The sequence below is a fragment of the Panthera leo genome, chromosome B2, assembly GCF_018350215.1.
Source record: "Panthera leo isolate Ple1 chromosome B2, P.leo_Ple1_pat1.1, whole genome shotgun sequence".
NCBI lineage: Eukaryota > Metazoa > Chordata > Mammalia > Carnivora > Felidae > Panthera > Panthera leo.
In genome coordinates this window covers 146,384,033-146,396,880 of record NC_056683.1, presented here as the reverse complement: position 1 = coordinate 146,396,880, position 12,848 = coordinate 146,384,033, and positions in this window count along the sequence as shown.

Genomic DNA, 12,848 nt, shown 5'->3' with positions numbered 1-12,848 from the left:
AATCGGAATTTTCCCCCAGACTTTCTCCCGACCGCGCAAGAGAAAAAGAGATTTTAAAACAAACAAACAAATAAACGAAACGCTTGCTATGAAAAAAAGGTATATCGTAGCTTCCTATAATACCTTACACACAGTGAACCTGAACTCTTGCCAGACATTCATGAAGAAAAGACAGGAAAGAGCCCACCCAGCTTCTGGCAAAACTCTTTCCTTGCCTGGCCAAAAAGAAACAGAAAACCAAAAGAAAAGTCTTGAAACAAACATTTTTCAAAAAAAAACCTTTTTATTTTTCACATTTATTTATTTTTGAGAGACAGAGAGAGACAGAGTGCGGGGGAGGGACAGAGATTCAGAGACACAGAATCTGAAGCCGGGTCCAGGCTCTCAGCTGTCAGCACCGAGCTCGACATGCAGCTCGAACCCAGGAACCATGTGATCGTGACCTGAGCCAAAGTCGGACGCTTAACCTACTGAGCCACCCAGGCACCTCAAACAAGGCATTTTTCAAATGTGACTGGTCCTCAAATCATAATTATTAAGCACTTGCACACCCTGTGGTGTTTCTTTCTGCCAAGGTTCCTTACTTTCTGGTGCACACAAGTAAATTCCAGTTACAAGGACACACAAGGCCCTTGTTTTGTCCTTTTCTCAGTAGAAGTGAAATCGTACAGGTAAGGAACCCACTCCATCACTTTCTTTGCCAATGGCATCTTGGTTCTCCTCACTTCTCTGCAAGCAGCTCAAGTCTCACGTCTCGAGAAGAAAACAGTCCTTCCCTTGATCCTGCCACATCCAGCCGGGAATAACTTATTTTCCTCTTTCCTCTCACACCCAGGCTTATGGAATAGCCTATCCAGCCTTCGTCAGCCTGTCGCCTTTTTCAGACTACCCCTCCAGGCTTCGGGCCCATCTCAACGCACTGGGTTAACCCCTTGTAGTACACTCCTCATCACGCTATTTAAAGCTCTTTCAGGAATTTCCTTGATGATCTCCCAAGGAACGAAATGAACAGCCCTCTTGAAGACGTCATCCTCCTCAAGCCTAGTAGCATTGGGTAGTACAACCAACCAACCCTCTTTCTTGAGATACGTTGTGTTTGACAGCACTGACCCCTTCTTCTTAGCTCTTCTCCAGTCTCTCCAGATGGTTTTCCTCCGGCTCCTTCCTGCTCCTTGCTGCCTGGAGGTTCTGCAAGGACCCATCTTTAATGCTTTTCTCCTGTCTCTCGGCATCAGTTGCTTCCATGACTCATCAAGTGCACGTACAAGTCTTTCTAGGTCCTAGACGCTAGGGTCTGTATCCCCAGAAGGGACGTTGTGGATCGCAGGGTGTGCGTGTGTTCGGTATTACTACTTTTGCTGAATTGCCTTCCAAATGTGACCCAACCACTGACATTCTCATTAGCAGTATGTGAGGGTGCCTTGTCTCTGCATTTGTACCCCATACTAGCCATGGTCAGAGCCGGGTCTCTAATCACATCTCATTGTTATTTTAATCTGTACTAAATCAAATGGTTGAACATTCTTCCGTACGTTATTGACCATTTAGGGTTTCTCTTTAAAATTTCCTGTTTATGTAGTTTGCTTAACTTTTAACTACTTCTTTTGTCTTTTTTGTTGACTTGTTGAATTTCTTAATATATTCTGGATAATAATGCTCTTTAGGATATATGCATTTGCAAATATATCTTCTTCCAGGGATACCTGGGTGGCTCAGTCTCTTAAGCGTCCGACTCCTGGTTTTGGCTCAGGCGTGATCTCACAGTTTGTGGGTTCGAGCCCAGAGCTCTGCACTGGCAGTGAGGATTCTTTCTCTCTCTTTCCCTCAAAATAAATACATATACTTTAAAAAATATATCTTCTTCCAGTCTTTCCAATTGTTGGAACCCATGTCTTCTTGTAGAGAGGTCTTAATTTTAATATTGTCCATTTATCAGTCTTTCCCCATAAGTTTGTGCTTTGTGGATCTTATTTAGGAAATTGTTTTCTAACATAAGATCAGGAATATATTCTCATGTGATCTGCTAGAAGTTTCGCTGCTCCATTGTAGGTCTTTAATTCACTACCTTCAGGTGATTGTTGGTGCACGGGGGAAGGTACAAACATAATCCCGATGTTTGAAATTTCACGGTAACAACAACAGTGACAACCAATTGTTCTTGACTGGTGAGTTACATCCTTTGCCCACTGATTTATAACGCTGTTTCTCAGTTCTTGCTTGTGTGTGTGTCTGTGTGTCTGCTTCTGGGCCCTTCAGTCTACTCGACTCTGCTATTCTATCCCTTCCCTCAACACCACACCATCTCTCTGAGTGCTGTTCACATTGGTTTCTTTCCTTTATGAGCACGTATTCAGCAGGACTCTTAATCTGAGGGACTCTTGTGTGACCTTGGATGGAGGTATATAACTACAGCTCTCTTGTGTTTAATTTCACCAGTTGCCCTGGAAGTATTGTAAGCCTAGGATTACTTTTTTAAATCATTGTTTGGCTTGTGGGCCCCTTCACCATATATAGAGTATACATTTCAACCTCAAAAGTAGTATGAGGCTACTACTGTGATAAAAAAACCTTACAGGAATTTTTTTTTTTCTATTCAGGACTAACAACAAGAAACATAAGCTCCCCAGTGGTTCCTTCCCTGGTAGGAACGCTTTGAAAACTGGAACCTTCTACTCTCGGCATAACCGCTTGAGCGATACTTATACCCGGTCTTACGTGCGTGGTCCTGCTTCATTCATAGGATTTCACTGTGAGCCCAACTCTGTAATTACGATAGTTTTTATATTTTATATATAACCAAGATCGTCTAGGTGGTTTTTGAAGGAGGAATTTTAGACTACTGAGTCCAAAATAGCGCTGATATGAAAGGGAAGTCCATGAGGTGACCACCAAATCTGTCACTGGAGCCACAGCCTCTTCATTCCCATATCATCTAACCTTGGCAATGTGACCCACAACCAGCTCAAAATCAACAAAACTTCTCCTCTCCTTCCAACATAAAGTCCTGTTAATGACATCACCATCTTTTTACACGCATAGATTCAACATGTCAATCTCAGTGCGTGTTATGGTGTGTAAATTATACTTCAAGAAAGTGGAAAAAAGATCATTCTTCGTGCCTTCCTTCCTTGACTCCAAAGCTAATAAACTGTCAAATTATAGTCAACGGACCCCTGCAATGCCTGATTTCCTTGCTTCCTCTCCAGCTGCAATGCAATGGCTCTGAGTCCCTGTGCTTCTGTCCAGGCCATGTCACAGACACTGCCATAAGGCATTCTGGTCTTCCAGACGTCTCACCCTCTGGCCAGACAAGTCTTCCTGAAGTAGGGGCTAATTTCCACCCTTCTTCCACCCTCAAAATATGGAACATCTCCATGTTTGTGGGCTAAAATCAAATTGTTCAACCTAGAACGTCAAGCCCTCCATTATCAGATTCCAACCTGACTCTGAGTCTAACGTCTCAAGGACACCTGCTCAAGGTATCAGCCTGTGCACACGAAATAAACTTCCCACATCCATCCTTTCCATGGCAGAGAAAACAGAGAATGGACTTGGAGCATGAGACTGGGGATTCAAATTCTGGCTTCATCGCTGACACATCATTTGGACAAGAAATTTCTCTAAGCCTCATCAGGACATATTTGAAGATACGACAGGTACAATTTGTTGATGGATCAGACATGGCATATAAGGGAAAAGAGGGGTTGAAAATAACGCCAAGGATAATGGCCAGAGCTCTGGGAAGGACCGAGGCACCGCTGAGTGACATGGGGAGCTCTTGGGGGCAGGAAGAAAGGCAGGGTTAGGAGTCTGATTCTGAACAAGCGAAGTCTTGACGTCTATGGATACACATTGTTCAAGACACGGCTTAGACATGATCTCCTTTGTGTGGCTGTCACAAATTCTGCTTGTCATCATGGTCCCTGTCTCTACATTCCCTGGCACCGCTTTCTACCTTGCTTTATAGTCAGTGAATCTGTCTCTCTTCCCTCTCCCGCACCATCACCCTTGCTAACAAGAGGATTCACATCTGAATCACCTCTGTCCCCACCGCAACATGTAGGAGACTATGTGACACACAGTGGAAGCTCAAAAATATTTCCGAATGAAAATGAAAATGTATATGGAACTTCCCGTTCTATTTATATCACAAATACCAATAAAGCCCTTCAAACCAGTGAGAAAAGCCATCCTCAGGGGCTTCTGTAGTCCAACAACAAGTGAAGCCTCTTTATCAGACAGGCTCTTAAAGGTTCCTTCCAGAGAGAGCTCTTCTACACCTGCTTAGCATTTTCCATGATCTCATAGAAGAATCTCTGATTATAGATAGCTATAGGTCAGCCATCCGTTTCCAAACTTAGTGCTAAATACCCATTGTTAGAAACGTATGGCTGCTCTTCATTCGTGTAACAGAGACCACACATTGACCGAGCAATTAAAGATAAGAGAAGGAACTGGAAAAAGAAAAATTACTGCTGAGATCTAAGCTTTGCCTTTCTAGCAGCATATGTGATGGGTCCAGGGAAATATTGGGCATCCTTTGCAGAGAACCTTCCATCCATCATGTCGCTTGAGCTGTACCGCGTCCATGCTTCTGTAGAAAAATATTTCATTACTGAAAAGTCTGGCATTCCCTTTCTGAGCTTCTGTGAGTCTTTGTGTTGACTGACAGTCTCAGGAAAGACAAAAAAAGGTCAGAATAGGCAAGAGACAAGGGTCCCTGAATCCAGCCCCTTGTGGCTGTGGGGGTTCCATGGCGAGGGAAGACACATCGGCCTCTGCAGTGGAAGAGGCCACGCAGGCTCCTCTCAGACAGGAGGGGGTGAGTTCATCCTTGTGTTTGCTTAACTGATTGATCCATTATTTAAAGTTTTCTGGAAAACAGCAAGAACACAACCACAGTTCTGTGATGATCTCAGCTGGCTTTGGGATGCCCTGAGAAAATTCCAGAAAGTGCAGGCATCTCTGGGCCGCACCTCACACCCACTGAACTAGAATCCCTGGGAGGAGGAGGGCATTAAAGTGGCTCTGCAGGTGAATGAAGGGTCCCCTCTGTGGAGGTCCGAGCTAAGGCTCTATGTCAGATGGGCCTACAGCTGAATCCAGACTTGCCACTTAATAGCTGGCCGGCCAGCCACAGGCTGTTGAGCCTCTCGGAATCTAGTTTTCCCTCCGCTCTGCAAGAATTACAATGTCTAAAAGGCCATCCTAGACAATGGAAATAATGTGCCAGTATTGCACAGGACAGTCATTGCTCAATATTGCTAGCACTTTATAAATCTTTGGTCATAGCTTTAATTATTGATCATCTGCAAATCTATTTTTTTCTCAAAAATAAGTAATTGAGAGAGAGAGACAGAGACAGAGAGACAGAGCGTGAGCAGGGGAGGGGCAGAGAGAGAGGGAGACACAGAATCCAAAGCAGCTCCAGACTCCGAGCTGTCAGCACAGAGCCTGATGTGGGGCTCAAACTCACGGACTGTGAGATCATGACCTGAGCCCAAGTCGGACGCTCAACCGACGGAGGCCCCCCGCCCAGGCGTCCCTGCAAATCTATGTTCATGACAGAGCCCCACATGAACAGATTCTGCCCATCTTTTGATCTCATTCCATACCTCCCTCTGCCTTGGCCCAAGCGCTCCAGCTGGGCTGGCCTGCCTTCCTTAGGTTGAGCACAACAAACTAGTTCCTGCCAAAGTCTTAGCTCCAGCTCCCTCCTCCTCTCACTGCTGGATCCTTCTTATTATTTGCTTTCACACTATCACGTCTCACACGTCCCCTCTGTGAGGCTTCCCATGTCACGCAAATGGAAGTGGCCACCAATGCACCTTCTCCCGTGTCGCAGACACCTTGCGTTCTCTTACAGGTCCTTTGATGACCTAGTATTGGCATTACGTTGATTTATTTCCTTACTGATTGCTTTACTCTTTCCCCACCCAGCCCTCGTCTGTCTCATTCTCTGCTCTCGCTCAATACCTAAGGCAAGAGCAGTGTAGGTCTTGCCAACTGAATGAGGAACCTTGAAAATCACATATTACTCAACCATAATCAGCTCACTGAGTCTGTGCATCGACTCATTCCTCAAATTCTGATCCTAAACCGAGACTCTTGTTAAACTCCCCCAAGCATAGGGAATCCCTCCACACCTTCCATAACACAGTCAACCTCCTCTGCCAACAGCAGTGAGCCCCGAGTTCCGGAAGGGGTAACAGCCAGAGAAGGAAGAAGTGAAGGGATAAGCCTCCCTTCGTTGCCTTCTTTCCTCCTCAGTTTCCCTCTAACATCTTTCTTCTGCCACTGCCATCATTTTTTTATAAACTAGAGCAACGCCAATGGGTCTGAAAGTGACTTGATAGTGTCCATTGCCTTACCGATGGCAACCAGAAAGAGAGGAAGGGACCAGGTTGCTGTAGGACCGCCACCCCCATTGTCACCTACCAGCCAGCAACCCCTGGCCTGGCTCAGGAAACCATAGCTGACGGTGATGGTAGCTAATGGCCCTGGGGGCAGCTTGTTTGCAGGGAGCCAGAGCGCTTAAACATGTGGCTCCATGCAGCTCTGGGAGAAATCCAGAAACCTGGACTCTCCATAGACTTCTTGATTCTGGACCGGGTGCCCAAGAGATCCAGGCTTCAGGGCAGCAAGTGAAGCTAGAGATGCAAGAATAAGAACTGTCTTCAAAAAGCAACCTTTCTGGGGTATCCGGGTGGCTGAGTCGGTTGAGCATCCAGATCTTGATTTCGACTCAGGTCATGGTCCTAGGGTCCTGGGATCAAGCCCCGCATCGGGGTCTGCGCTGAACATAGAGTCTGCTTATGATTCTCTCCCTCTCCCTCTGCCCCTCCCCCACTCATGATCTCTCTTTCTCACAAATAAATAAACATTAAAAAAAAAAAGCAACCTTTCTCTCCCATTCTCTCAGCTATGGACTTCTATTTTGAGTACATCATATAAACACCACAGTCCCTCCCCGTCAGGGCACACATTTCCACAGGGGCACTGGGCAAGCCGGGAGCACAGACAGCCCTGGGGTTGACATTCGGTCGGTCTTTGGTGCAAAGGAGGCCTTTCTCCCAACGGAAGAAATTTCAACTCTGCATTCCGTGTAATATAAAGCAACTTCACGCTTTCATTGTTTTAGGGTTTCTTTTTTAATTGGCTTTTTGTCAGCTTAATTCTTTAGCCATGATTTTTTTCTTGGTGTAAGTCAACCTTTCCCTAATGAATTCTTTTTCTTCATTGATTGGCTTTTCTGGAAAGACGTCCTGTCTTTTCAACATGTTGTTTACCCATTTTTTTTTCTTTTATATTTTTTCTTTTGTGTGTGTTTTTTTTTCTGGCTTATTATAAAATTTTCTTTTCTCTTGCATGGCTTTGTTAGTGTCTGGTTTTGAAGCATTTCTGGGGCTGCTGAGAGACCAGATGTGACCACCACCAAGAATTTTGTATTCAATTATATACTCATAGCAAGTGAGTGCATGAAAACTGTGGATTTGGGATCTTTCAGGAGCGGGAAGCATACCCAGATTTGGGCCACATGCATTACCTATTTCTCATAAATGAGCCTTCTGGGTAATTCTGCTTTGAAGACGAGAGGGAAGGCTGACAGGATCTTAAATCCCATCATGGAAGAACGTCCCTTTTCGGGTAGTTTTTAGGAGAGAATTGGCTGGAGAAGAGGTGCCAGAGGGGAGAACAATGGAGAACACTGATCCTGATGGAGATAACTGATGCTGGTACATAACCGATCCTGACGGGTCCCCAACTCCAAACGCAGAGAAGCCCCTCCCTGCTAAAGGAACCACAACAGAAAGGAAAAGACCACAGAAGACCACCTTCCCAATGTTAAGGGCCACTGTCGAAGACGCACTAAGCGAATCCTGGTATGTGAACAGGTGAGTAGTCCTCACACGAAGGACATGAAGGGTCAGTGGTTACCTTCTAGAACTTACCAAGGCTTTCTAAAACTGGGGGCCACAAAAACAGGTTCTGCGACCCTGCAGAGGCAGATCTGGCCTCCGTCTCCTGCACCACATTCAGTGTGTTATGGGAAAGCTCTTCCTTCCCCTCGAAGTTGGCTGCCCCTGGCACCACGTGGCTCAGTAGTCTCGAAAGCTGACAAGTAGGCAAGCTCTCAGGCTGTTTCCTACCAGGTCACAGCGACCTGCTGAGCTTGGACAAAGGCAACCGCAAGTCCAAAGTGCCCCTGCTTATTTCCAAAGGCATTTCAAGAGAGCACCCCCTGTGCTAACGGCATGTCCTTGGCAACCACCCCCCCCCCCCCCCCCCCCCGCCAAACGCACCCCCCTCACAATCTTGCTAAAGCGAAGTGTGTCTGCCTTGTGAGTCCCCTTTTGGCCTGGAGGCAAAGAGGCCGTTTTCTTCTAAGAGATAACTTCATCATGTCCAATCTTCGTGGCTCGCTGTGTCCAATCCCATTTCCCAAAGTAAAATAGCCTCTTCTTCCACTTCCCCGAGTTAATAAAAGCTGAATATTTGGGCTACAAGGACACCTCATGAAATGTTCCTTAAAAGACATATAATTATGGTGCAAGGAAACTGTGGCTCCCAAAATTAAGCTAGGTCCTTGACACTGCAGATGAGCTAGGCTTCCAAGAGAATGTCTTAAAAGAATGAAATAGGGAAGGTTTCTAACATGCAGCATGAAACATTACTTCCAGGGAAAAGGTCTTAATTTTCCGTATTTCATCCTGGTGTCGCCAGAATCACTTAATTGGCAATAGCTTGTGTCCAAATAAAGCAAACTGTGCCTTTAGTTGAATTCAACTCAGCCAACGACTCTTAAGGCCCTGCTTTGTCTCAGGCTCTGGGATATGAATTTTACATCCATTATCAAATCTTCCATAGACAAAGGTGGTAAGCACTTGTCTGATTTTGCACTTAAAAGGACAGATTGCTCAGAGAGGTTAATAACTTGCCCAAAGGCACACAGTCATTATATGGATCAGCTGCTGTTTGGCTGTGGGTCTCCCAGAGCCTGTGCTGTGGGTGCCCTTCACCATGACGGCTCTGGGACATCACTCTTCACCCCCAAGAACTCACAAAACACATAGGGAAAGGAGGACAGAAAACTTTTTCAAGTAAATAAGGTGATTAAGTTCAATGATAGAGATCCGCATGAAGTAATGTGAAAGCACAAAGAAAGGATGAATTAATATATTGAAAAAAATCTGGTTATTACAATCAGAAACATTTCAGCACACCCCTGGGAAGGATATGGCTTCTTTGCTGTTGTTTTTGGCATTCGGTTTTTACTTTTCTTTTTGCTTCGGAAAGGGAACCAAACATAGCTCATGCAATAGATTAGCTGAGGCCACCTGAAAGGCACTGAAGGCAGCCTAACTTCGTGCAATCCGTGCCTCCCTGGGGCCATCTGAGAGTTTTAACTGGCACATAAGTGTACATAATTCACCAGTGGGAAAGAAGAACCGTAACACAGCATTCGGAGAACCTTCGCTGTAAATGCACAAAATTATCCAGCTGCCCCAGACTCGGGGATGTTTAAGCTCCGGTTTAAAAAATAAAATAGTGGTGCAAAGTTTGTTTTGAAGTCATGTTGAGCCTCTTACCATCAAACTATTAATGACATTATTTCTTCTCTCTCTCTCTCTCTCTCTGTCTCTCTTTCTTTTTTTTTTTTTTTCTGAATACGTTCCAGGAACGGCTCCCAAAGCTGTCAACTGTCTGATAATAAAGCGTGATGGGGCATGTAACAATTATGTAACAGCTGCATAGACATAACAGATATAATTTAGGATCTCCTACTACCTTAGGATATAATAAAAGTAACATTTCAACATATATCAATAAAGCTGAAAGAGCCACACCAGAACAGGTAGGTTTCAAGGTCTTTTTCACCATCATGTCGCCGGTGAGCATTAAGAGGGGAGGAGGAGGAGGAGAAGGACGACAAAAAGAACGGAAGCTCTGTTTGTTCTACGGAGGCACGAAACCGGCAACAGCTCACCAGAGCCAGGCTGGCGCTAAATTCTGACCAGGTGTTGGGGGTCCCGGGCGGGCCCCCCCCACCCCCCGCCCCAGTCGGTTCCCTGCACTCTGTCCCACCTTGGGGTGCACACCGGAGAACCTCTGGTCCTCTGGCCCATTTGGTCTCACAATTTACACCTCTAGATGACTCTAATTCTGTCCCTTTGTTTTCTTTCCCAAATGAGGGATCATTTTTCCGCTTTGCCCCATCTCCATTTGAGACCTACTTTATTCCTTTTCTTTCATTTTTCTCCACAGTAACCGGACTCCCTCGCTCAGACTCACCTCTTTCATCTAAGCAACCTGACTTTCTTCTCTCTCGGACTTGTGATCAAGGCTGGAAGCCAAGATGTTGCATCTAATGTACAAGCTAATATTTTAGCCAGCTTTTACCGAGCTGCTGAAAATCAATGCGGCATAAAAAACAGCTCTTATAAATGAATGCGAGACAGGTTCAACCCGGCCCAGTCCGGTTGATGGTACACGGAGAAGGAGAGAGAGAGAGACAGAGAGAGAAATGTTCTGTTATTCCTGATGTGTTCACTGATTTGTTATTACCTACTGAGCCTTTTCTCAGCCCTTTTTAAGATTATTTAGATAAATCACAGGGCGCCAAGGAGCACAGAGCACCTCGGAGAAGTAACACCTCCGAGTCTTGCTTCCCTTCCACTAAAAATGTAAACATTTCAAGGGGTTTGGCCCCAGGTCTTTGACTCATCACCTCATTCGGGTCCAAACCAAGGAACCAGGGAGTCTTGAACTCAGGGAGTCAGCATATGCATTAATGCAAAACCACATCGTGCATTTGAATGAGCTCAAAAGGAGCTGGAAGTCGTCTGCTTTGGAAGAAGTCAGTTTGAATGAGTTTTGTTACTTGTTAAGTGTTACACCAGGGGTTTGTCCACTTGGGCCAGAGGTGGGGGCCCCGGGGCGGCACAGGACCTCAGCCTTGGCAGATCAGGAGCGGACCCCAGGGCTTGTTCAAGAGAAAACCGCTTCCTATTCCCTGAGAAACCTGTGAATAAAGACAGAGGCAGTTTCCTGTGTCTGGTGATTTTTGAAGTGACATGACAGTCCGAAACCTCCAGAAAGCTGGTCGGAATCGATCTGTCTTCAGAAGCAATGTCACTGAGCCCACTAACCCTACACCAGAGAGACAAAGAGTTTCGGGTTGGTTTGTTTATTTAATGCTGGGAGCCGTTTGAGAGTTTTTGTTTTTTGAGTCCAACATCCAGCTGACCCAGTCTTCCGAAACAAAGCTCTTTAGCAGATCCTGTGAGAGGCATCAGTGTATACACTCTGGAAGCTTCCACTTTGCTTGTCTGCAGTTAGCACCTAGCAGTCACGCAGAGGCTGGCGGTGAGAACTGTCTGCATGCCCGGGGTGGGCAGCCACGCTGGGGGGCAGCCCCGGTGCCTTGGGGGCCGCTGTCTCTTGCTCAGTCCTTCTGGAGCTGTGGCTCCAACCCAAGCTCTGTCATGCCTTCTGCTGGCCCTGGGCACTTTGGCTTTCGTGGATCCTTCAAAAATTATTAAAAATTCTACTTGATGACCACAGTTGGTATGAAGGCAGCTATATGAACATCATATTAAAACATTTTCTTCAACTTAAAAGTTTACTTTTCTTTCTTGTGATTTAAAAAAAATTTTTTTAATGTTTATTTATTTTTGACAGAGAGAGAGAGAGAGAGAGCATGAGCAGGGGAGGATCAGAGAGAGGGAGCCACAGAATCGGAAGCAGGCTCCAGGCTCTGAGCTGTCAGCACGGAGCCCGATGCGGGGCTCGAACCCATGGACTGTGAGATCATGACCTGAGCCGAAGTCGGATGCTTAAGTGATTGAGCCACCCAGGCACTCTTTATTCTGATTTTAAAAGGACTTAAGGGGGGCCTGGGGGTTCAGTCAGTTGAGCATCTGACTCCTGGTTTCAGCTCAGGTCATGACCTCATGGCTCATGGGTTTGAGCCCCAAACCAGCTCCACGCTAATTGTGGAGCCTGCTTGGGGTTCTCTTCTCTCCCTCTCTCTCTCTGTCCCCACTCCCTCTGTCTTTCTCAAAATAAATAAAGAAACTTTAAAAAAAAAAGTAAAATAAAAAGACTTATTTTTCGTGGATCCCTAAAGTATTGGGGACAGCAGGAACTCTACCTACTGGGCTAGTGGACGTCCGCCCTGGGTCCAGCCATCACATCCATATTCCAAACGTGAAAGAGGACAAAGAAGCACCCAGGGGGAACACTTCCCTGATGAGCTCCCGTTATGCCTCATTCTGGAAGACCCAGACCGATTGGCCAAAGCTTAGTCACATGGCCACCCGTAGTGCAAAGGAGTCTGGGAAATGTAGTCTTTATTCTAAGTTCCCAGTGCCCAGGGTTAGACAGTTAGCAGCATCTGCCAAAATTGTCCATGTAAACAAATGGATACCTCTCTTAAATAAATAGAAGTGGGGCATATCAAATAATCAATAACAAATAAAAGCTTACTATGCTAGGGACGCCTGGGTGGCTCAGTCGATTCAGCATCCAACTTCGGCTCAGGTCATGATCTCGCCGGCTGTGAGTTTGAGCCCCGCATCGGGCTCTGCGCTGACGGCTCAGAGCCTGGGTCCTGCTTCGGATTCTGTGTCTCCCTCTCTCTCTGCCCCTTCCCTGCTGGCGCCCTGTCTCTATCTGTCTCAAAAATAAATAAACATTAAAAAAAAAAAAAAGCTTAATCTGCTAGAGGTACATTCAAGATTTCTTTTAAGACAACCTGTACAGGAAAACAAAACAAAACACAAATCCCCTGTCTATTTGCCTATGTCTAAAATTCCTGGACAGGAACTCTATTTTAGCCCCGGCTT